Source organism: Lissotriton vulgaris, chromosome 1_1 (genome assembly GCF_964263255.1).
Source record: "Lissotriton vulgaris chromosome 1_1, aLisVul1.2, whole genome shotgun sequence".
NCBI lineage: Eukaryota > Metazoa > Chordata > Amphibia > Caudata > Salamandridae > Lissotriton > Lissotriton vulgaris.
This window is the reverse complement of record NC_141685.1, coordinates 2,053,459,324-2,053,486,453: the sequence shown is the minus strand read 5'-3', so window position 1 is coordinate 2,053,486,453 and position 27,130 is coordinate 2,053,459,324. Positions and strand designations below refer to the sequence as shown.

The window sequence follows — 27,130 nt, the reverse complement described above, 5'->3', positions numbered from 1 at the left end:
TATCTGTAAGTGCTTCCTTGTGAGGTTTAATTAATACCATGCCTCTGAATTCTGTTCCGCCGCGGATCTCGGAAGTTTCGACATTTCCGCGTTCCGCGCGGAAATGCAGAAAAATTATCCAGTCAGTTCTTATGCTCTCATGTCACTCCTCAGATATTACCCCTGTTGTCATGTAATAAGCCAGGTGTTACCTATGTACTCCTTTAATCCACCAAACGTTACTATTGTTCTCATGTAATCACCTATGCATTAGCTACACAGTGGTTCAATTATCCAGGCAGTAGGTTTTTAGTCTTTCAATCATGCAGAGACTACTCTTGTACTTATGTAATCGCTCAGTTAGTATTCATGCTGTTATGAAATCACCAATGCACTACCCTTGCACTCAGGCAGTAACTCAGTAGTCTTGCAATCAGCCAAGAACTACCCATGCACTTATAAAATCACCCAGTTACTTTGTATGTAGTCATGTCAATCCCCATATATTACTTTTGTTTTCATGCAATCAGCCAGGTATTAACCAATGCATTAGCTATAGAGTACATCTATTTCCCAGGCAGTATGTTTGTAGTCAATAAATAATGCAGAGACTACTGTTGTACTTGTGTAAATAATTAGTTAGTATTTATACACTTATAGAATCAGTCAGTCACGTCCTATGTAGTGATGTAAATCCTCAGATATTATCCCTGTAGTCATGGAATAAGTCAGGTGTTACCTATGTAGTCCTTTAATGCCCAAGATCTTACTCGTGTACTTATACAATGTTGTATATAATTATTTTAATAATAGTAAATGATTTAACAAGTGTATTTAAACTTTTCTTTCTTTTCAGATACTGAACATTATCATTACTAAAGATTCATCATGACCAAGAAATATGAAAATAAAAGGAAAGAAAGAAAAGAATCCTATTTAAAGAGAGAAAATAACAAATCAGACAAAGCAGAACATGTGACAGTGTAGAAAAAGGTTCTGGTAAGAGAACTAAAGATTTTGTTAAAAGAGTTTTAAAGATGACCACACATTTAGAAAATGGACAAAATTAAAAGAAAACTTGTTCAAACATTCAGAAGGAAAAGCAAAAAAAAGATAGTGATAGGAGATCAAGTTTTAGTAAAAAAATCTATGATAAAAGAAGGATGTCACAGTTTAAAGATATAAAGAAATGCATGTTTAAAAGTAGGGCTCTTCAAAATTTAATGAAACAATACAAAGAATATAAGAAATGATCTGCATTTTATTTTTAAAAAAACATTGAAAGTGCAGTCGAAAAGGCTTTTAAATTAAAAAGAAGATTGATTATAGTAGTTTTGAATAGACTGAGAACACTCAATAAAATAATGGACGTTATGAAGGAGAAAAGTAAAAGAAAATTACTCATCAATAGAACTAACTTTTACAAATTTGTTTTGGGGGAATGGAAAAAAACTTCTAGTAGTGAACCTTTCTTTAATAAAGAGAGCTATTTCCATCAAAATACATTAGTTCACACAGTTGATACCACTGGTCGTTCCTATGAGGTTAAAAATGGTTGTCCAATAGAAAAATAAAAGATGGTTCCTAGAAATGTAGAAGACGTAATAGCTAAAGAAGTTCTTAAGCTCCAGTGTATAAATGGGATTGTAGTAGCATTTGCCGTATACAACAGGAATCTATTGATATTTTTGTAAATTTTGTATGAGAATAACAGAAGATTAGGATGTTGCAAGGATTTGATCCTTGTAAAGTCAGAAAAAATACTGGTTTGCATGGTCATTCTCTAGCTTGTCTTTCTGGAAAAGTGTGTTGAAGTGTCTTTCATCTTTTAAGAATTTTAGCAGTACATCACTCACAAATGCAGAAGTTAGTAAGAAGATTGTACTATGTAAAGAGTCCAACATTATGTTTAGCTGAAATAAACACTGCTCTTTTGCATGGTTCAGAATTGGATGTAAAAAAGGTTTGTGATTAGATACTGTTTCATTTTTTCAGTTCTGTGAAAGAGTGTAGAGAAGGTGAGAGTGTCATTAATGTAGGTGCAGAACAACAGATTGAAGATAGTAGTACTCAAAAGTTTGCAGAAGAAATTACAATGTTTTTTGTTTATAGTACTTTGTAATGAAAAACCAAATTATATTTGTATCTGTTGTAGACGTAGTCAGTATAAAAATAACATTAGGAATGTTGATGTGTATTTAAGAAGTGAAAAGGAAAACAATGATAAGTGGGAGCAATTTGGTGCTTCTTTGATGGTGGAAGGTCGTTTTCAGTTGGGTACTGATCAATGTATTTGTAAATATTGTTACAGCAAACTAGAAGAAAATAAATTGCCAGCTAGAGCTGTACATAATAACCTAGAGTTTAAAAGGAATAGTTGTATATTTACTTTGGGTTTAAAAAAAAGATATTGAAACAGTTAGTGTAGATTGAGAAGAAATTGAACCAGTAGTTATTCTAGTTAATGGTGTACCAACAAAGAGGCAGAAAATATGGCAAGAGTTAGTAGAGGTGAGAACACTTAAAAAAGCTATATTATATCTTACACAGAACAATATTTATTATAAAAATATACCTGTGAATAAAGAAGAAATATCTTTAGAAGATGACACAGAAATTTCAACTAGCCAAATTGAAAAAGGTCGATTTCTGCAGGACTGAAGAAATGTATGAACATTACAGTAGTGATTGGAACTACTATTTAATTATTCCAAATGAAGAAAACAAAGGGAACTCCCATGAGTGTTTGGGAAAGAAGTTTGGAAGCACTTGTTTTCCACAGCTGTCACCCACTGTAAAAGTTGGACGATATAATGAACAACCTGTGTAGATTCCAGCTTCAGAATATCGTACAACAAGATTATACTCAGACGATCCAAGATTTTGACAAAGTATTCCATATATATTTCACCTTTTGTTTGAAAGTGACTTGCCTGCACTTTCATATGCAGTGAACCACATATTAAAGACAGGAGTTCATCTTACGGATCTTTCTGCAAAGGAATTCATGAACAAAGAGATGATCATTTAGAACTTCAGAGTACTAAGGAGTATTGGTATCGTCATCACGGAGAACTGAAATGTATGCTATGGAATATAGGAATTTATGAACCCCAACATGGTTTGTTACGCTAAGCTGTGCAGAATAAGCATGGGATGATTTACTTGATTTTTTACGAGAAGTGAATAAAAATTTTAAAAACATTGAATTGAAGATACCTGGAGAACTGTGTTCCTTGGATCCAGTTAATGTTGGCAGATATTTTTATCATAGTTTTCAAGCAATCATGACTTTCATCTGCAATGAAAAGAACCCACCTCTTGGATAAGTTTTTGATTTCTTTTGAAGAAAGGAGTACCAAGCCAGAGGTGCTCCTCATATATTATGGATCAAATATGCTCCCAAATTTGGAACCAATTCTGATGAGACTGTTTTATTTTTCCTTGAAGACTATGTTACATGTGGTATTTCAAAAACAGGAGAAGAAAATACCTTAAGACAGCAGGTTTTAAGGTTTCAAAATCATCGATGTGGAAAGTATTGCCGATGGAAATAAAAGTCAAAGGAAACATTTTATACAAAATGTCGATTTGGTTTTCCACGTCCAGTATTTCCACAGAAAGAGTCAAAAGTTTTATGCCAGCAGTGAGGCATACTATAACCCGTAAATCTCTGAAGAATACTTACAACATTAAAAAAAGTGAAGTTTCAAAGTATATTAATGACTACAATCCAGTGATTTTGATGATGTGGCATACAAATATGGATATCCTGTATGTTGCAGATAATTCCATTGCTAGTGCTCAATACATTACATCTTATATAACAAAATCTGAACAGACGGAGTTGAAAGAAATGTGGGAAGACATTTCACATGAGAAGACTCAAAGTCACAAATTGTTCAGCTTTAGTTTGAAGATGATTTCCCATTGAGAGATTGAATTGTACGAATGTTCGGATCATTGACCCCTGTGAGTTTATATTCAAAGTCAAGAGAAATAATTTGGGTAAGTCTAGAAAATTGAATACTCATTGAATGAACCCAAAAGTACAGATATTGTTAAAACAACGATGTTGGATACATACTGTCCTAAAAGAAGTCCACATCTGTATAACATATGTCTCTTTGAAGTACTGCAATATTACAGCTTTAAGAGAAATGTTACAGAAAATATAAATGAAGAAAATATGGATTAATTGGATGTGATGGATGTTTGGTAAAACATACCAAAGGAAATAATATTCATCACAAGAAACTCAGTTGTGATACTCTAGATAAAAGGGAATTTTTCTATTTAGTACTGCAACTATTCAAGCCTTGGCATCATGAATGGAATTACTTGGAGATTTTGACTGCTATGAAGATTCTTGTAATGCATGTAAAGATAGCATTGAATGCACTATTTTTCCAAACTATCTGCAAATGTTGAATGAAGAGATTAGTCAATATCTATTAGGAGAACCAAAAGTTGAAAATGAAGCAACAATAACAATGAGTGAAGTGCAAATGGCTATGCAACAAGCACAACAAGACACTCTTGATTTGGAAAACTTAGAAGAACCGATGAATATTGAATAGAAAGATATATATCAGCAACTTACACAACAGATACAACATAGTTTACTGCATGAAAATGCCAATGCACATCATTTAAACCTATTCAAATGTACTTCAGTGGTCAAGCAGGGACAGGAAAAAGTTTCTTAATTCAAAGTTTCAGAAGTTATCTGCAGAAAACCACTGACTCACATTCATCTTGTTTTGGAACTGCTCCAACTGGGTTAGAAGCATACAATATTAAAGGGATTACATTACATCGTTTACTCATGTTACCAGTAGAACATGAAAATAAGTTGGAACATCACAGACGTAATGCTTGCCTTTGTACATTTAAGAATGCAACAGATTTTACAAACAGTCTATGATGTTTTATTTGGAAGAAAACATAATTGTATTCAACAATCTATGTGAAAGGCCAACCAGTTTTTAAGACCCTTGTTCATGAAGATACTAATAAATCATTGGGAAGTATTGGAAATTTGAACATTTGGTCTCATGTTGAATACAAAGAACTTATTGAGAATATGCAAGCAAGTAATGAACATTATTGAAACATACTACAAGATATAAGAATTGGTGTTTTAACAAAACATGGTAAAGAAACTTTACAAAGTCGGCTACTAACAAACTTGTTTCCAAATAAAAATATTGCACCTGAAATAATGTACAAAACAATTGGAGAGAAGAAGTCTATCATTTGCCTAATGCCAACAATGCAAGAGTGTTCTACATTCAATGAAGTAGTTTTGAACCTGGAAAAATGGAAGCCATCGATAACATAGAACACAAAAGAGTTACTATTATTCTTAGAAAATGTAAAGTACACAAAAATGTAATTCAAAATTGGATTCTTTAGAAAAGTCCACATTTAAGACTGCTGGTTTGGAAAAGACTTTATGTGTATGTGAAAACTGTCTGGTAATTTTGCGGAGTAATTTTTAATCTGGATTTAGCAAAAGGAGCAATGAGAAAAGTTGTTGATTTTGTTAATTATGCGAACAGAGATGGAATTGACATTTTGAAGATTAAATCTCATCAGATTGACAAGGTAAAACAGATTAGACGTTGTGCTGTTAATTTTTTTGGTGTAAAAGACTTGTATGATCATAGAAAACAGTGTCTTCTTTCTTTACCATTTGCAGTGAACATTCATAAATCCCAAGGTTTAATTGATGACAATGGTAAATATTGGAAGTACAGTGTTTATAGAGGGCATGGCATATGCTGCATTGTCTTGAGTAAGAATATTATGTGGTTTGTACTTGATTGATTTTGATGAGAAAAAGTTTAGTGCTGATGTAAATTGTATAAAAGAGTATAATCAGTTAAGAAGAGTTTATGCTCCTAACTTAGGTGAATATCCCATATATGAAAAACATATATTATGTCCAAAACGGAAATATGACAAATATTCTAGTGAAATTAAAAAAAAGAAAACAACTAAAGAGAAGCATGAAGCTCCTTAGAAATAAAAATGGACTCTGTTGATGATATTGGGGATACCGGTTAGAAAATAGTTCCGGTATCGAATGCTATGCTAATGTAATTCTAAATGTTGTCTTTTATCTAGAACATCCTTATGATAAAACTATAGAAAATCGAGAAAAAAGATTCAGTTCTTTATTACATCATATGTTTCAAAAGTTGGTAAGTAATAGAACTAAAATCCATACTGCTTCTGGCATTCGGCTACTTTTGGATATATGTACTGGTTCTTCGCAATTTACACTTAATATACATCAAGATGCACAAGAGCTTCTTATGTTTATTCTTGCAGTATTGGAAGAAGAAGGGATTGAAATTAAAAATTTGTTTGGACTAAGTTAAAGAAGGCATCATAAATTTGAGGAGTGCTAATTTTCTTCTACAATGAAATAGAAACTGAACGATTCAGTCATTCAAGAGTTAAGATCGCTTTATTCGATCAATTAAAATCATAAAAACATACAAAAATGTGTAATATTCCAGAGAGATAAAATCTATGACATTTCATGGGCCGTTAATAATAAAATACAGGGCTAAATATTTCATGTGAAATATTTACGGCATAACAGGAGAATCTACTACATAAATAGATAAAAGGGTCTTAAAGGCAACAATCATTAGGGAGACAAGAATATGGCACATATTAAATCGGCCACATAAGAGGTTATTTTCTTTTGCTTCTTGCTCTATCTGCTGCAACTAAAAAACTGCCAATATTAAACATTTCCCAAGGGCTGTTCAGGATCTGCAGGTACACTAGGGCTGGTGGAACCTGCAGGAAACTCTTCTTTTTTAGAATTGGGAAATAAAACGCTTCCGTAACTGCAAGTAGTGGTCCCAAAAAATTACAAAATGCGTAGTGTCTTGCCTTGAGAAACGGTCACTCTAGCCTGCTCAAGCCAAGGGGCTCAGCCAACAAGAAATATAAAAGAATAAACCTCAGTCTAATCAATAAAAAAACAATGTCTGGGTTTAGTAACTACGTCCAGGTAGGTCTCCATCATGATGGAAGTTTTTTAAATTTAATGGGCTCGTACTGTGGGCTTTGATAGTTCAGCAGCCTCTCTTTCTATGGATGCAAGGTGCACGAATGCTGTCTTTCTCCAACCCACATCCTTGTTACATACATTGTCTGGGTTATTAAAAGCATTGGGGCAACCTAGCTCCCTTGCAATGTTTTTCACATAATTGAGCCATGGAACCTTACTGGTCCTGTCCAATGACAATCTCTAATGATCTTGCGATTTAGCTCCAGTTCTGGGTTAAACCATATAGAGATCCACTTGATAAAAGGGGACATGTTAATTACATCAGTCACATAGCCAACACCCAGTTCCTCATGTATATTATACGAAGATGTAGGCTGAGGAACTCAAATCAGGCTTCTTAGGAATGTATTTTCTACAGTTTGGATCTCTGGACAATTTGTGAACCCCCAGATGTCAGAGCCATAACAAGCGATAGCTATACACTTAGTTTTACATATGATTAACATTTCCTTCATTGGTTTAGCACCTAACCTTCGTGCGAAGTCAAGTATCAAGCCTGAGGAGGGAGCCATGGCTATTATTGTTGCCCTCCTCTGTGCAACCAAAGAGCATCTCTTATCAAATAAGACACCAAGATACGGACATGACGAGACCCTGGTTATTTCATCCCCGTCACATCCAAATGCCTTGATTTTACTAATCTTTTCTCCCAGACTCATAGCGTCTGATTTGGAAAAGTTGACTTTCAAGTACAGTGAGCCCATAAAGTCAGCAAATGACAATAGCAGATGCTGAAGCCCCACGGCAGTGCATGCCAATAAGGCCGCATCATCAGCATAGAGCAGTGCTGAACGATTCATATACTTGATTCATATATTTGACAATACCAGATTGCAAATCAGTGTCTTTTGACACATTATTAAAAACTGCTAATCAAGATATGAAATGTTCTGATTGTAAACATACATTATTTATAGAAAGATTTGGACAATATGTAATTTTAATGCTACAAAGTTGTAGAGCAGATGAAAAAAAACTGGAAACCAAAATTTAATTTTTTACGGCAAATCAAGTATCATTTTCAGGAAGAACTTTTAGAGCAGTGGCTAATATTTTCCATGATGTACCTACTACAACATCTGGACACTATACTGTGTACTTAAAGTGCAATAAAGGATGGATACATTGTAATGATGCCCATTTAGAATTCAAATGTCGGTTGCTTTTTAAATTACCAAATTCATATCTGATATTTTTTATGCCAAAATGTTTAAAACATTATTCGGCCTATTGGGAAGATGTGAACACGAATTAACAAGTTTTTTTTATATATCTTCAATGAAAAAAGATTTTGAAACATTATTCGGCCTATTGGGAAAATGTGGAGAATTACTGTTTGGATAATTTTTTGTGCTAATTCTTATTGCGTTTGCAAAATTGTGTTTGAAACAAGTTATTTATATATTTGGTTTTTATATCATATAGATATAAAAACAGCCTGCACCTTTCCTGAGGCGGAAGCCGGGAAAGCGAGGTAAGCGAGATAGCTGAATTTTTAATACCTGTGTTTGAAATGTGTTTTTAAAACTGTCTCACTTTGCGCTTCTACCCACCTTAGTACCGCATTGTTCCCCTTGCAGCCGACTAGGAGCTGGTTTGGAGAACAGTCAGGGAGGCAGACATCTTGGGGGAAGTTTTCAGGGTCTCCGGTCTAGCTTCTTGGCCCCTCCCGCCCTCACCTGCACATAAGTTGCAGCAGAATCTCGCGCACCAACTAGACAGCCTGCACCTTTTCTGAGGCGGAAGCCGGGAAAGCGAGTTAGCTGAATTCTTAATACCTGTGTTTGAAATGTGTTTTTAAAACTGTCTCACTTTAAGCTTCTACCCACCTTAGTGCTGCATTGTTCCCCTCGCAGCCGACTGTTCGCTGGTGCGTGGAACAGTCAGAAAGGCAGACATCTTGGGGGAAGTTTTCAGGGTCTCCGGTCTAGCTTCTTGGCCCCTCCCGCCCTCACCTGCACATAAGTTGCGGCAGAATTTCGCGCACTAACTAGACAGCCTGCACCTTTTCTGAGGCGGAAGCCGGGAAAGCGAGTTAGCAGAATTTTTAATACCTGTGTTTGAAATGTGTTTTTAAAACTGTCTCACTTTACGCTTCAACCCACCTTAGTACCGCATTGTTCCCCTCGCAGCCGACTAGGAGCTGGTGCATGGAACAGTCAGAAAGGCAGACATCTTGGGGGAAGTTTTCAGGGTCTCCGGTCTAGCTTCTTGGCCCCTCCCGCCCTCACCTGCACATAAGTTGCGGCAGAATTTCGCGCACTAACTAGACAGCCTGCACCTTTTCTGAGGCGGAAGCCGGGAAAGCGAGTTAGCAGAATTTTTAATACCTGTGTTTGAAATGTGTTTTTAAAACTGTCTCACTTTACGCTTCAACCCACCTTAGTACCGCATTGTTCCCCTCGCAGCCGACTAGGAGCTGGTGCGGGGAACAGTCAGGGAGGCAAACATCTTGGGGAAAGTTTTCAGGGTCACCGGTCTATCTTCTTGGCCCCTCCCGCACTCACCTGCATATAATGGCTATCATTACCCGGCTGCACAGCGGGCGCGCTGATGGCGCCCCGAAGGCGCTTCAAAGGCAAGTCCGTCTGCGCCCGTCCGCGCCAGGTCGGGGAATTCATGATTGTGAAATTCTACATATGGATCTGCATAGCTCCAGTTTTTGCCCCATCTGTAATTTTCACCTTGATGTTCTCCAATTATGTCGTTGTTTTTCTCTTTGCCCTAAGTCTTCTCCCAGTTTTCTATTTGTCAGCTTAAATTGCCGCTCATTAGCCAAGCATAAATGAAACATCTACGATCTCCTGAACGATGAGCTACCAGACGCCTTGTTTCTTACCGAGACGTGGCTGCACGACAGTTCAGGCCCTGATATCGCTGAAGCCCTGCCATCCAATTATGCCATTGTCAGGATGGATAGACTTAATAAAATTGGGGGGGCATTGCCATAATATTTAAAAATTAATTGCAATGTACGCTCGAACCAATCACCCTGAGCAATTGCGAGGTTGCCCTCTTTAAACTCGCCTTGCTCTTGAATTTTACCCTCACTGGTCTTTTAGTCTACCAGCCGCCTGGCCCTATACATTCAAGGGCGACACAATTTTCCGACATCATAGCCTCAATTCTTGTAAATTCTAGTAATTTCTTTGGTGACCTTAATCTTCATTTAGAGGATCTTAATAATAACATAGGCAAAAATCTTATTGATGACCTTGCGGCCATGAATATTACGCTGTGGAATTCGGGTCCCACCCATAAAGGAAGCCACTTACTCGACCCAATTTTTTCCAACCTCCCCCACATACATTGCTTCCCCGCACTTCCTCTTCATTGGTCAGATCATTTCTTATCCAAATTTAGTTTGTCCGCCCCTGTTGTCCTGATTCCCTCCAACAGGACATTAAGGACTTGTAAAAGAGATTGGAAAAAGCTTGATGTGAACCGCCTTAAGCATGTCCGAGATTCCAAACTCCCTTGTGATTTTAGAGATACGGGTGACATGGAAGTAGTGTCATTTAAGATTAACACTTGGCTCACGGAGGCTATTGATACTTGTCTTCCCCTGTCATACAAAAAGTAAATGTCCACAAATCTCCAGCTCTCTGGTTTAATGAATTACGAAAAGCGGATAAATCCAAATGCAAACGGTTGGAACGCATCTGGAGGAAAGATTACTCCCAAGAAGCAGGGTTCACTTATAAAAAAGAATTAAAGTTATATCACAAGGCCTGTACCACAACTAGGGCAAGCTATGTTGCTAGGACCGTTGCAGAGGCAACGAATAAATCCAAAACACTTTTTAGTCTAGTTAAAGAACTAGCGGGCTCCAAAACTATTGCCAAACCACTCCCTTTGAGCAGCAACCAATGTGAAGAACTTGCGCGGTTTTTCACAAAGAAAATAGACACTATCTATTTAGATATATCGAAACAGCATTTGGCGCCCGGTACAAATTATACCAATCATCTCACCGCCTCCCAGCCATCTCTATAAGGCCTTAAATTCCTGGCCAGATATCAATGTACAAGGCCTTAAGGATATTGTGGGAAAACTTAAATCAGGCTCACCAGCTGATCCACTCCCAATCTCTACACTCAAACTACTTGATACTCCACAGCCCTCTGTGATCTGTAGAACCCTCAATCTGTCTCTATCAAATTCCACTGTTCCTGCAATGTGGAAACATGCCATGGTGACACCGCTTCTGAAAAATCCTTCAGCCGATCCGAAAATCCTTGCCAATTTCCGTCCTATTTCCCTTCTGCCCGCTTTCTCCAAAATTTTGGAGAGACACGTCCACTTCCATCTCGTCCAGTTCATTGAGGAAAATGACGTACTTCACCCTTCCCAATCAGGTTTACACCCAGGGTTTGCCACAGAAACAACTTTGTTGGGCATCACAGAAAATCTATGCCATCTTTTGGATAGAGGAGACACAGCTACGCTGATTCTACTAGATCTCAGCGCAGCATTTGACACCATCTCTCATACCATACTTGTTAGACCTGACATCATTGGCTTGAGTCTCTCCTCCATTTTTTCTGTTTGCCTCTACTGTTTTACGATGTTTTGCTGGTATATGCTTTGGGCGCCGTGTCACTGCTGATCAGTGCCATAGCGCAAGTGCTCCCTATGTTAAAATGATGTATCTATTGTATCCATGTTTGGCTTATTTGGTTTACTGTCAGTCCCTAGTCTAGTGCACCAGGAGTGCCAGGGCTTGTAAATACAAATGCCGCTCGTGGGCTTGCAGCACGTGTTGTGCCACCCACAGGAGCGGCCTTGTAAAGGAATGTCTACGGGTCGGTCATTGCGAGACCCACGTGCAGTCCTGCACTGTCACGTCGGCTGCGCAGGTATACCTACTTGCCAGCCCCTCCAACCTTCCCTTAACTTCATGTTAGTCACCCCTATGGTAGGCCCATGGGCAGGGTGCATTGTAAGTGTAAGGTAGGACAAGCCTGACCAAGTTGGCATGTCCTGATAGTGAAGTGCCGCCATCTTAGGGCTTCACTATTGCGAGGTAGCCTGCTCTCCGTTGGATAGAATGGGCCGCTGGGATTGTTAATGCTATGATCCTAGCTGGCTCGGGGAGCATGGTGCAATGTCGAGTTTGGTATCCCTGGACTCGGGGTTTGATTACGCATCCGTTGGTGTGGATGGTTTTTGGACTCTGGGTTCGAAAATAGTACTTTTAGAAAGTATCTATTTTCTTGCCTAACCATATCTGGTCTCTGCTGGTCTTGCGTGTGTGTGACAGGAGCTGGGTGGCTCCAAGAGGTCTGGATGAGTCAGTGTGGGATGAGTGGGACATTAAGTCGAGAGTAGGGGGAGAGTAGTTGTTGATAGCCTGCCTTGCCTGATACAATGCTGGCTCCACCTCCTGCCAAGCGACTGATGGCGCTGTCCCTGCCATGGACGATCCTAGCCCCACCTCCTGCCAGGAGGACGATAGCTCTGCTCCTGCCGGTGTCAATGCTGGCTCCACCTCCTGCGGGGCGTCTGAGGGCCCGGCCCGGCTCAATGAATAGGCCAGGTGCTACTGCCTAGCTCCACCCACCACAGACCCGGGGTGTTGGGAAATCCCCGGCATAGACAAAGGGATCAAAGACGAAAAGGGGTATAAGAGAAGGACCCCTGAACTAGGAAATCAGATCACTTCTGACAAGGAACCCTGTAACCAAGGACAAGAAGCCTGTTGATCCAAAGGACTGCCTACCCCTTCTGCCAGTGTGCTGTTGTTGGGGGAATCCTGCAGTGCTTCTTTATTTTTGCCAAGGAACCAGGAGAGAGGAACTTTGGGTGTACTCTCACGCTTGCTAAGAAAATCTCCAAGGACTGGAAGAGTGCCAGTCTCCTGCCGAAGTCACAGGGCTAAAGGACTTCACCTGCTAAAAAGTGCTATCCGCTGGAAGTGTGAGTCCAGCACCTCGGAAAGAAACAGCAATCACGACGACCGGACGCTGGGCCCAACCGACGCCAGCAGCAACGCCAGTGAGTAGGAGTACGGCTCTAACTCCAGAGGACCTCGTGTCTGCCCCGCTGCTGATCGCATCAACCGTGTGCCCTTCGACGCCGTGAGCGCTGCTCACTCTGTGCAACTGCATCATCGACAACGCCTGCTGTGGCCTGATCGACACCGAAGACGCGACGCCGGATTGCTCGACGCCTCTGATCATCGTGTGCTTCATTTTCCTAAGGTACTGTGTTGTTGGGGGTCCGTGTGACTCCAGGCCCGACGCAGCGCTCCTCGCGGTCGACGCCGAACCTGTGGATTATCTCTGCCCAGCGTTGTGTAGCTCCCGTGTGAGTTACCCTGTTGCTAAAGAACTGTGTTTCCAAGAAGAAGATTTGCTTGATATAAAAGACTCTTGTGCTAAAGAAGAAACTACCTTTGAACTATCCTTTTTCCTTCCTAAACGTATTTATTCCGATTGTTTACCGTTTTGCCGTTATTTTGGTCTTGTGCTAAGCCTTATATAAAAATACTTATTTTTATAATACTACGGTGTCGTGTCCATTTGTAGTGTATTCGCTGTGTTACTGTATGTGGTCATAATTGCTTAACACACAGCCTCTGAGATAAGCCTGTTCTGCTCTGCCAAGCTACCAAGGGGGTGAGCAGGGGTTATCGAAGGGTGTGATCCCCTTGCCCTGACTAGAAAAGGAGTGTCCCTATTTGTCAGAAGTGTATACCTCTGCCAACTAGAGACAGCCGGTTCTAACAATACTGTTAAAGTCTCTCTCTTCAATGGGCATCGGTGGTCAAGCCCTGGGCTGGCATGCATTCTTATTAACTCACCGTACATTCCAAATCTTCTCAAATACTGCCACCTCCAATATTCATGCGTCTCCTTATGGAGTACCTCAGGGCTCGGTACTCAGCCCTTTGTTGTTTAACTTATATGTAACACCACTAGCAGATATTGCTGAACAAGAAGGTCTTTGTTCACATATGTAGATGACTCTCAGATTACCTTTTCCCTCTCAAATTCTGAGAGCCTCTACCTCCCTCCTTCAATCAGGGCTTAGGAAAATTGCCAAATGGATAAGTAACAATTTGCTCAAATTGAATGGAGGTAAAACTGATGTCCTAATACTGGGTCCTAAGCAGGACCTTTGGAGTTACAGACACTGTCAATCAGAGATGGGTGCCCTCCCTCTTCCACCTGACCATGTACGAAATTTGGGGGTTACAATTGACAAAGGTTTAACTATGCAGCCCCAGGTTAGGAAGTTAACGGCCACATGCTTCACCATTCTGCGTTGGCTAAAGTAAATCATATGGATGCTGCCTTGTGACACACAGAAGTCTGTGATCAATGCCCTTATAACTTCACGGTTAGATTATGGCAACATCCTCTATTTAGGGGGTACACAGGCAATTATTAGACGCCTATAGTTAGTCCAAAATACCGCTACGAGGCTGTTATGTAAAAGTCACAGAACGGAACACATGTCCGGACATCTCCATGCTTTACATTGGCTCAGGGTGGAGAGTAGAGTCAAATTCAAAACTCTTAGCTACATGCATAAAATAAAATGGGGTACTGCCCCTAGATACCTACAATCTCTGGTGCATATTTACACTCCTGCACGTTGTCTCCGTTCCTCATCGCAAGGCTTTTTCAGCTTGCCAAAAGTCCGACTCTCCAGAATGGGAGGTAGGTCGTTTTCTTTATTGGGTCCCAAACTGTGGAATTCTCTCCCCTTAATTATTCGTACTGAAACAAGTTATGTCCGTTTTCGCAGAGCCATTAAGACCTGGCTATTCAATAAATAAATCCTTCTGTTCTTCACGGTATTAACTTTCAGTCTTCCAGCACACTGTCTCGTAGAGCCGGGAAACCCTTTTCGGGTAGCTGTCGCGCTCTATAAGTTTAATAAATAAATAAATAAATATGCAATGTAAATGAGAGGGTATATTTTAGAAAATTATTTTCAAAGAAGTAGATCATTTAATGTGGTTAAAGTATGTAATTTAGAAACAGTAGATAGATTAACAGATAGCTGAATTTGCTGTAAATATTTTCAACACAGAATTCTTGTTTTTTTACAATCTTACTGATTTAATTTTTTTCCCTGCTGTTATATAATGATCAACATTGAAATTACTGTGTTTGGTGAAATTCAATAGAATCTGAAAACAGCAAAAAAGGGAAACTGAATATGTATGTAATTCTAAAATTATGTTGTTTTCTTAAAAACCATAATATTATATGCAATGTCTTTTTCTATTTATTTACAGAAAGCAATACGAAAGTTTGAAAATATTTAACATTTAATTTACAACTGTAAAATAGTTTTAATGAGTTTGATATCAACTTCAATAAACAAGGTAAAATTAAATAATGTAATAAGCATATTAATATGAAGTTATGTTTAAAGTTACTTTTATTGCATTCATCCATTTTATCAAATACTACCTATGCACCGATGTATACAATTAGACACCTTTCACACGGTGCTGCCATCATTGATGCAGTATCCATGTATTTCTCCAATCACCAAGCCTGTATCCATACAGTTATAAGATCACCCAGACACTACCTATGTACACTTCCAATCACCCATGTGCTATTTATACACTCATGCAATCAGCTAGACATAATCCATACACTCTTCCACTAACCCAGGTAGTACTCTATACACTTCTCCAATATCCTAAACATTATTTCTGCAGTGATACAATCACCCACAACCTACCTTTGCACTCTTTCAATCATTCATGCTGTATCTATAGAGTGCTCTATTCATTCAGTCAATACCCATAAACCTATAAAATCCCCCAAGCTCTTTTTATACAGTTCTCCAATCACCGAGGCCCTGTCCCTACACTTTTGCAACCATGAAGACATTACCCCTACACTCAAGCAAAGAACAAAGTATTAACTATGCATTCCTCTAATTCCCCCACACATTACTCCTGCAGTCATGCAATCACTTAGGCATTACACATGCACTCTTCCAATAACCCTGACATTACCTGTGCACCCATAAAATGTCCAAGCCATTATCCATGCACTCAATCAATCACTCAGACATGACCTATGCATTTATAAAATCATCCAGACACTACCTATGCACTCACACAGGCACTAGTCCATGCACTTTGCCATGCACCCAGGTGTTACCCTTGCACTCCTCGAATCAATCAGATATTAATGCTGCATTCATGCAATCACCCAGGCATTACCCATGCACTCCTACAATCACACAGATAGTGTTTATACAGTCATACATGTGCTGAGACACTCCTGCTACACTCTGGCAACCATCCAAGTAGTACCAATATAATCTTCCGATCATCCAGACACTACCTATATAGTGTCCAATGACCCAGACACTACCCTTGCAGTTATTCTATCAGCTAGGCACTATCCATGCACTCATGTAATAACCCAGGCACAATCCTTGCATTCCTCCAATCTTCCAGGCACAACCCATGTACTCATGCAATAATCTAGGCAGTACCCATACACTACGCCAATCACCCAGCCATTACCCATGCACACATGCAGTCACACAAACCATACCATTGCTGTCCAGGACTAATGCAAGCACTACCCTTGTACTGCACCACTTATCCAAGCACTATCTATACACTAGTCCAATTGCCAACCACTACTCAAGCACTTATAAAATCACCAAGGAACTACCTATGAACTCAACTAATCACTCAGACAGTACCCGTCCAATCCTCTGTTCACCCAGACATTAGCCCTGCATTTATACAGTCACCCAGGCATTAGCCATACACTCCTTCAATCACTGAACCAATACCCATGCAGTCCTCTAATCACCCAGACATTAGCCCTGCATTTATGCAATTACCCAGATGCTCACTATGCACTTTTTGAATCACTCAGGCAGTACCTATGCACTCCTACAATCACCTAGACACTACCCATGCAGTCATGCAATCACTCACGTACTTTCCATGCCCTCATAAATGCATATATGTACTTCTACAGCAGTTATGCAGTCAGTCAACCATTACCCATGCAGTCTTCCAAACATCCAGACACTACCTGTAGACTTAAACAACCAGTCAGGCACTTCGTATACACTATTCACATCATACAGAAACTACCTATGCACTCCTCTATGCACCAAGGCACTACCCATGCAGTTTTCCTTGTGCCCAGGCATTACTTATGCACTTCTCCAATCACTCAAACATTACGTCTGAACTCATGCAATCGCACAGGCACTACCTATGCAATCCTTCAATCACTCAGGCACTACCCCTACACTCATGCAATCAACCAGGCACTACGTAGGCACTTACAAAATCAACTAGACATTACCCTTGCACTCATGCAATAACACAGGTATTACCCCTGTAGTCATGCAATCACTCAGGCACTATCTATATACTCTTTCAATCAGCCAGTCAGTAACCATGCAGTTATGCAATCACCCAGACATTACCCATGCACTTCTTCGATCACTCAGGCAGTATCCATGAACTCATGCAATCACTCAGGCATAACCAATGTGTTTCTTCAATCACCCATTCATGACCCCTGTACTCATACAGTAACCTTGGCATTACCCATCCAGTCCTTCAATCACTCAGGCATTACCCATGCACTTCTTTAATCAGTCAGGCAGTACTCATGCACTCCTCCACTCACCCAGACATTACCCCTGCATTCATACAATCATGCAGACACTATCTATGCACTTCTGAAATCGCCCAGGCACTAACCATGCATTTATGCAATCACCCATATATTACCCATGTACTTTTTTCAATGACTCAGGCAGTACCCATGTACTTTTCCAATCACCAGTCATACAGGCACTAAGGTAATTCTGTGGCACTCATGCAAACACACACAAGCACTACCCATGCAGTATGCCAATCATCCACATACTACTACTGCACTCATGGAATCACCCTACTACTACTCATGCACTCCTCCATTCATCCGGGAACTACCCTTGCAGTATTCCAATCATCCAGGCACTAGTGCTATACTAATGCAATAACTGGACTACTACTCATGCTTTCTTCCAATCACCCAGAAAGTACCCATGCAGTCCGACATGCAGACAGACACTACCTATGCAGTATTGCATGCACTCAGGCATTACCCATGCCATCCTTTAATCTCCCAGATATTATCCCTGCACTCATACAATTACACATGCATTGTCCATGCGTTCCTTCAATCACTCAGGCAGTGCCCATGCAGTCTTCCAATCATCCAGACACTACCTATGCACATATGCAATCACACGGGCACTACCCTTGTACTCCTTCAGTAATCCAGTCCCTATCCATACACTCTTTCAATGGGCCAGCCACTGCCTATGCACTTATACAATCATAGAAACACTGCCTATGCAGTCGTCTAATCACTCAGATACTACCCATGCACTCATTCATTCACTCAGACATTACCCCTCCATTCATGCAATCACCCAGGAAATACCCATGCACTCCTCAAATCACTTAGACACTACCCATGCACTCCTCCAATCAAATGGACACTACCAATGCACTCCTCCAATTACCCAGTCAGGATCAATACACTCCACCAATTACACAGGCATTACCCATGCACTTATAAAATCACCATGCACTATTTCCATTCCTCTAATCACCCAGACACTACCCTTGCATTTATACAATCACTCAGTCATTACACGTGCACTCCTTCAATTAGTCAGGCACTACCCTAGCACTGATGCAATCACTCAGGCATTAGGTATGCAGTTGTCAAATCACCCAAACATTACCTCTGCATGCATACGATCACCCAGACATTTCTTTTGCACTCTTACAATCACCTTGGCATTACCCATGCACTGCTTCAATAATATATACACTAACCATACACATCTCCATATATTCCACTTACCACAATCCATACAACACTTAAAATTCTTTTTCTTTTACAAACCAATTAGGTCGCTCTGAAAATAACCACTTTTTTCTTTTTTATATATTTTTTTATCTTTAAAAAAAAAATTGGTAATAGAAAACAGAACAAATAAGAAAAACAATGAAAAAAATATGCAATTAAAACTCATTGCATAAACAAAAACAAAAAGAAAATTAACACTTGTGGTTCTGAATTGCAACCAGGATAGCATTCACCGATTGCTTCCCAACACACAATGTTTTCTTTTCCACTTCAAAGAGCACTGCTATACGTGAGCTAAATCAGAGTGAATATTGATTGCCGCAGCTGTTGTGCCAGCAGAAGAGGTACTGGGTCCAGCAGTATTGTCATCAGCAGCTTCTTTTTCTTGCTGACGACGCAGTTGTGCCCTTGCGAGCCATCAAGGGTGGATTGTCTGTACAAGTTTAAGTATGGATGACGTGCTGCAAGATAATTTCTTTTCTGACCCCCGTGACAATACATTTTGACAGATCACCTTACTGGCATTTACTTATTTTTTCACCAGATTGGATACTGAAAAAAGCCCACACAATGCTCTCATACCTCTTCTTTATCGGTTCCTCCACATCTTCTTCATTTTCTGGTGGAAGCTGATGTGTTGGTTGTCCAGCTGCCATTTTTGGAAAGTAAAAAAAAAAAATCAAACAGATGTAAAAAAGAGATTCAAATGAGAACAGGTTTGTCTTCTCAGATGGTCTCCAAAGAATGAAATAAATGGGTGGGGTCCTTCAAGTTCGAGAATCAAAAGCCTCCAAACCAAATGAAAGTCTTTCTCTTTATGTCACATGGGATTCATGCACTGGCACGCAACAGGCGTGCACCCGATGCCACTCACTTTATTCCAGTTACAAATACATGAGATTTACAATTATCTTAAATAATGTCTTGGTATAATATATATGATAAAGTTATATAGATATGCTTTCAAAAGTCAAGTATTTGCGAGGGATTTGCGCACCCGGCGTGACCCCCAAAACCATGTACGTGACGTTGCGCTGGGCCGAGATCCACATACCATTCGCTCACGAAATGCGCATTGTACACAACTTAACCAATATGGTGGCTAAATACTTGGATTTAATAAATAAATAGATAAATAAAAAATTATATTTATATCTTAGAAACGAGAAAACATTATATTATTTTTATCAGTATTAAAAAACATTAAAAGGATATTTTTGGGACATTATACTTTAAAGTTAGCATTTAAAAAACCTTTGAAATTCACTGAAAAAACATAGGTTTCAGGGATGTTATAGTTAGAAATTAGCACTTAAAAAACCTTTGAAATTCACTGAAAAAACATAGGATTCAGGGACGTTATATTGATAAATTAACTTTTAAAAAACCTTAGAAATTCACTGAAAAAACCACAGGTCTCAGAGACTTTATAGTTAGTTGGAGATTTCACTCATACAAAACCAGTGAAATTAGTCTGTTACAGTTAGTTGAGCTAACTATAACTCGCACCCCCCACAATGCACTGCTGATGACATCACATGTTACATCATTCATGAAATGGTCAGTGACATCACTAATGACATCACTGAACACATTTCAAATGACATCACTGATGCCATCATCCAAGTGATAATCTGATATACCTCCTCACACCCTAATATAACCTTTGATACACCCACTCTAAAATACAGACTACCATTTTATTTTCGAAACCATAGACACACCAATACTAGTTACAACATACCCACTCACTGATTTCTAGGTCTAAACACACATCCACTCATTCACCCATACAGTCACTCATCAATACAGGACTATCATATGCACTCATACACCTATAGACACTCATACACCACTACTCATCCATAGAGTTACTCAGACACCTAGTCATTCATGCAAAGAATCAATCATACTCCCATTTACTCACCTATACCAGTGTACACATACTATCTCACTTATTCATACTTACTAACACATACTTAGTCTCTTATACAATCACTGAGACAAGCACATACTCACTGATACAGCCATTCTCCCAATCATGCACTTTCGCCAAAAAAACAAGTCATTTCTACGAGCGGGTGCCGTCACCACGGTGGCATGTCCGTGAAATAAATGCAAGCTCCAGAGTTTTCTCTCCTTTCTGAGAATAACAGACAGCACTCACAGGAACAGTAGAAAACGTGGGTTAATTACGCCTTAGACAGACGTGTTTCGGGAGAAACTCCCTTCTTCCATGTCAAACAATCGCGCATTGCGCGCCACCATTTTTTAAACAGTAACTCACGGTCCAATGACACAAATGAGGGACTAAGCGCATTCAAAATATTTGTGAGCGCCATCTTGTAAATGCTAAAATACATTACAAAGCATAAAATTCATGCCACATTATCAAGTCTAAGTCGCATATCAATTCTACGTCTTAAACATAATAAAACGTATGGTTTTAGTCTGTGTTATCTTGCCGTGGATCGGCAAAGCAACCCATATGGGTTGCCACGTCCCCTCTACTTCATAATCAATTCAAAAACATTCAGACATTATTCTCTTAGACAGATTACCTGTGGAAACAGAGTTTCCCCTGAATACATCAATTTTGCTTTCCATACCTTGAGAAAAATATCATGATCGACAGATCCCTGCCGATCCCTGCAAAAATTCACATTTCATTTGACATCTTCAATCAAAAAGAAATTACATCACTACTTCAGAATACATTGTTGACTTCAAATTCACAGATGTATGGACAAATCCTCACCACTATTGAGCCCACCCGGTGCCTTAGTTTGCATATCCACTATATATCTCGACTCCAGTCTCCTAAGTTTCAATAACTCATCCCCCCATCTCGGGGTGTCAGGTACCTGATCTAAACAAAAGTACTGCAGGAGATTGCTGTCGCTCTGATGTTTTATTGCAAAATGTCTTGCAACAGGGTATGCAAAATCTTTTTTGGCTATGGCCCGCATGCGCGCCAGTATCCTCAATTTTACGGGATTGATGGTACTCCCAACGTAATTTAATTTACATGGACACCTCAAGCAGTATACTGTATAATTTGTGTGACAGGACAGAAACTTAGTTAATCTACTGCCTCCCTTCACTCCATTTACCGGGTAAGTGAGAACTCTCCTGCTATATGCACACGCTTTGTATTTTCCACACGGGAAAATGCCCTTAGCTTCATGTAGGGTGCCTTTGGTGCTAATTATGGGGTCCATATGACTGTGTACTAATTGATCACGTATGGATCTAGCTTTCTTGAATGTTATCTTGGGCCTGGGGGGTATGTCTGAACCAATGATGTGATCTGTTTTAAGGACATGCCAGTGTTTATTCATAACAGATCTAAGCCAGCCAGCATCCTGTGAGAATGTAGTTATCAGTCTAAACTTACCCTGATCAGTAGGGGCTTTGATTTTCTTCTCAAACAGTTTCTCCCTGGTCAGCTGATCTACTCTCTGCAGGGCATTGTCCAAAAGTTCGACCTTATATCCCCTCTCTAGGAACCTCATTTTGCCATCACTCACTGCCTTGCGAAAATCACTGTCCAATGTGCAATTACGCTTTAGTCTTAAAAATTCCCTGTATGGGATAGTTTTTATAAGACTCTACGGATGACTACTAGAAGCATGCAGAGTGCTATTGCTCGCAGTGGGCTTTCTATACAGTGATGTTTTAATAATGTTATTAACAATCTCCACATTCAGATCCAAATAGCTCGCTGCCACCGAGCTCACTTGTCCTGTAAATTTCAAATTGCAAACATTGTCATTTAGTACATATATATATTTCTCTGCCTCAATGATTGACCCCAAATCAGGAACAGGTCATCAATATACCTGTACCATGCAACGATCTTTTCAGACCAAGCTTCGTTTTTTGGGGCCCAGGCTACCTGCTGCTCCCACTAGCCCACGAATAAATTTGCGTAGCTGGGGGCGAAGCAGGATCCCATCGCTGTCCCGGAGATCTGTCTAAAGATCTTATCCTCAAAAAGAAAAATGTTATTCAAAAGACAGAAGTCAATTAGCTCCAATAGCATCTGATTGTGTATTGCATGCTTCAACGTTTTTTTTCCCAAGAAGTATTCCACTGCTAGAAGACCCTGTGTGCGGTCCATGCATGTATATAGACTAGTGATATCAAGAGTAAATAGGCAGTATTTTGATTGCCATTTTATTTGTTCAACGTGTAATGAAATCAGTAGTGTCTCTGATGTACGATTTCAGGGTCAGGACCGAATCAAACAAGAAATAATCCAAAAATTTACATACACTTTCAGTTAACCCCCCCATAGAGGACACTATCGGTCGCCCCGGTGGTCTGTTCATGTTTTTATGTATCTTGGGTAGATAATAAAACGTGGGCAGAATTGGGTTCGTCGTTTTCAGGAAAAGATATTCCTCAACATCAAGCATATGCTTATCATGCCATTTTTTCAATAGGCAGGGTAGATTTTCAATACTTTCCAAGTACACTTTTTTGGTTGTTACTTCATAACAGTGTACATCGCCCAGTTGACGCATGGCCTCCTCAATGTATTGTCCCCTAGAAAGAAGAACAACGTTCCCCCCCTTGTCTGAGGGTTTGCAGACAATATAGTGATCATCTATCAAATCTTTAAGAGCTTTTCTCTGTGCCTTTGTTATATTGTCCAGCCTCCTTTTTGACGGTTTCTTTACTCGGAAATTCCTCAGCTCCCTGATGACTAGATCCGAGAAGATATCAATCGCGTCCGAAGGTAATTGTGGAAGAAATTTGCTGGAAGGCTTCAATCCGCTATGCGGTGCATTTTGTACAATGTCTATATTTACCAATCTCTGTGACAGCGTCGTGGGTGCCACTGGTTCTCCTCCCATTCTCTCCTTCCGGGGATTCTCCAAGAGTTTGCATGCCGTGAGATCATTTACATTGAGAAGATCTGTTTCTCTATTGTTGATCTTCATTAGTCTGTTTTCTTTCGGAGTAGGTTTGATTTTTTAAAACTTGTGTAGCTTCATTTTCCGAACAAATTAAAAAAAGTCTATCCTAGTTTGGGTATATTCAATCCCATCATTGGGACAAAAGGTGAGACAAAGTTTCAGAATGGATTCTTCATCAGAGGTCAAAGTTCTTTTAGAGAGATTAACTATCGTCAGGAGATCTTGATTCGTTACCACCTGCCCCCTCTCTTGCTCCTTGTCACTCTGGCATTTGGATTTTGTTGCGTTTGCCCTCTTCCTCTTCCTCTTCCGCCCACCTCTTTGGGTTTTCCTCCTGTTTATGGGGGTTTGTATTTCCCCCCCTTAGCCAATTTTGGCGGATGACGTTGAACTCCTTTTGAAAAGGAGTCTTCAATGCTGAGGTAGAGGGACAGCCACTTCATCTCCAGACTGTTCTTCCTCTGTGACTTCTAACTCAGAGGTTTCTACCCTTTGAGCAGTAGTCACTTTCGACGTCTGATTTTTGCTTGCCAAGTCCTTGCGTGTTTGGTCGTACTTTTTCGCTAAGGTCAGGACCCTGCCCATAGCATAATCCCTTTCGTCGAGATCAAATTTTTCTTGTTTGTGAATTTTTATTTTATTCTCGTACTTTTCCAACCTTTTCTTCATTGCTTGTCTAAGTTGATCTTGCTGATCTTTTTCCAAGTTAGCAAGCAGCTCTTCCTCCAGAGCCTCAATTTCCTTCAGAGTGCGATCTCTATCACTCCATGCAAACTGTATCAATATTTCCAGCATCCCTTTACACGACAATTCAATGTGTGCCCCCATGCTTCCAACAAAAGCGGATCCGGGTTTTTGTATGCTGGAATTGTAAAGATGCGCAAGCCTCTTGGGACTCTTTGTACCTCGATATGACTTTGTAGTGAGGCACCCTCCCACCATTTGCGCACCTCCCTCTCGTACAGTCTCTCAAGTTTCATGTATTGGTTGGCCAAAGTACTCTTCACAGTGGCACTGTTTCTCACAGGTTGTGTAATGTCTGGATTTTTGTTTTTGAACATGTCGACCGCCGCTTCTCTGCGTTCGGCTACGTTAAACATATTCTGTTTGATAAGGCGTACTAGGGTGCAGCTCCGAGCCCGGGCTCCACTTGATTCTCCCACACTTGACAGATTCTACTGTTCGCTCGTTTGGCCAACCGCCTCAGTGTACTACGCTATGTTGGGTAAGGTCAGAGAAGTCAGAAAAATATTTGAGTTTGTCTTACCCCATATCTGACCGAACTCCAGCGCTTAGATGTCATCAGTCACCAGTGATTTTACTCTCCGTGTTGATCCAGTCGGCGGTGGTGGTGCTCTCGTTTTATAAAGATCAATGCTCCAAGGTTTCGCCAAAAAAACGCGTCACTTCTACAACAAAAGTAAAACAGATCACATCATTGGTTCAGACATACCCCCCAGGCCCCAGATAACATTCAAGAAAGCCAGATCCATACGGGATCAATTAGTACACAGTCATATGGACCCCATAATTAACACCAAAGGCACCCTACATGAAGCTAAGGGCTTTTTCCCGTGTGGAAAATGCAAAGCGTGTGCATATAGCAGGAGAGTTCTCACTTACCCGGTAAATGGAGTGAAGGGAGGCAGAAGATTAACTAAGTTTCTGTCCTGTCACACAAATTATGCAGTATACTGCTTGAGGTGTCCATGTAAATTAAATTACGTTGGGAGTACCATCAATCCCGTAAAATTGAGGATACTGGAGCACATGCGGGCCATAGCCGAAAAAGATTATGCATACCCTGTCGCTAGACATTTTGCAATAAAACATCAGAGCGACAGAAATCTCCTGCAGTACTTTTGTTGTTTAGATCAGGTACCCGACACCCCGAGAGGGGGGGATAGGTTATTGAAGCTTAGGAGACTGGAGTTGAGATATATAGTGGATATGCAAACTAAGGCACCGGGTGGGCTCAATAGTGGTGAGGATTTGTCCATACATCTGTGAATTTGAAGTCAACAATGTATTCTGAAGCAGTGATGTAATTTCTTTTTGATTGAAGATGTCAAATTGAATGTGAATTTTTGCAGGGATAGGCAGGGATCTGTCGATCATGATATTTTTCTCATGGTATGGAAAGCAAAATTGATGTATTCAGGGGAAACTCTGTTTCCACAGGTCATGTGTCTAAGAGAATAATGTCTGAATGTTTTTGAATTGATAATGAAGTAGAGGGGACGTGGCAACCCATATGGGTTGCTTTGCCGATCCATGGCAAGATAACACAGACTAAAACCATAAGTTTTATTATGTTTAAGACGTAGAATTGATATGCAACTTAGACTTGATAATGTGGCATGAATTGTATGCTTTGTAATGTATTTTAGCATTTACAAGATGGCGCTCACGAATATTTCAAGTGCGCTTAGTCCCTCATTTGTGTCATTGGACCGTGAGTTACTGTTTAAAAAATGGTGGCACGCAATGCGCGATTGTTTGACACGGCAGAAGGGAGTTTCTCCCGAAATGTGGCTGTCTAAGGCATAATTAAACCCACGTTTTCTACTGTTCCCGTGAATACTGTCTGTTTTTCTCAGAAAGGAGAGAAACTCTGGAGCTTGCATATATATATATATATATATATATATATATATATATATATATATATATATATATATATATATATATTGACATATGTGCATTCATGCGTTTGATAAAAAACGGAAATGATAAGACTCTATTTTTTAGATCTCTAAATTGCTTTGTTGTAAATCAGCCTTTAATAATGATGTAATATGTGACCTCATCAGCAGTGCATTGCGAGGCGCAAGTTATAGTTAGCTCAACTAACTAAAAGGCCGAATTTCACTGGTTTTGTAAAATTGAATCTCCAACTAACTATAACGTCCCTGAAACCTGTGTTTTATTCAGTGAATATCTATAGTTATTGACATATTGCATTGATGCGTTTGATAGAAAACGGAAATGTTAAGACTCTATTTGTTAGATTTCTAAATTGCTTTGTTGTAAATCAATCATTAATAGTGATGTACATTTATTTCTCGCATTTAATTCATAGCCATTTGCTATGTTTATAGTGAGGTTTCCTCTAAGCAAGGAGCATAATGTGGAGTATTTCTTTCATATCTATGTATCTGCCAATCACGTTACCGGAAGTGCTATGTTGTTTAAATTTCCCGCTTTTCAATATGTCCCCAAGTGATCAAGGACACAGTTCATGTCCG

The 27,130-nt window shown here is 39.8% G+C and overlaps 1 protein-coding gene across 1 annotated transcript in view; it reads left to right on the top strand.

The window, feature by feature from the left end:
* LOC147751600 (solute carrier organic anion transporter family member 1A2-like) overlaps positions 1–27,130 on the top strand; it is an 853,363-nt gene that overhangs the window by 561,214 nt on the left and 265,019 nt on the right. The gene's annotated exons all lie outside the window — the stretch shown is intronic.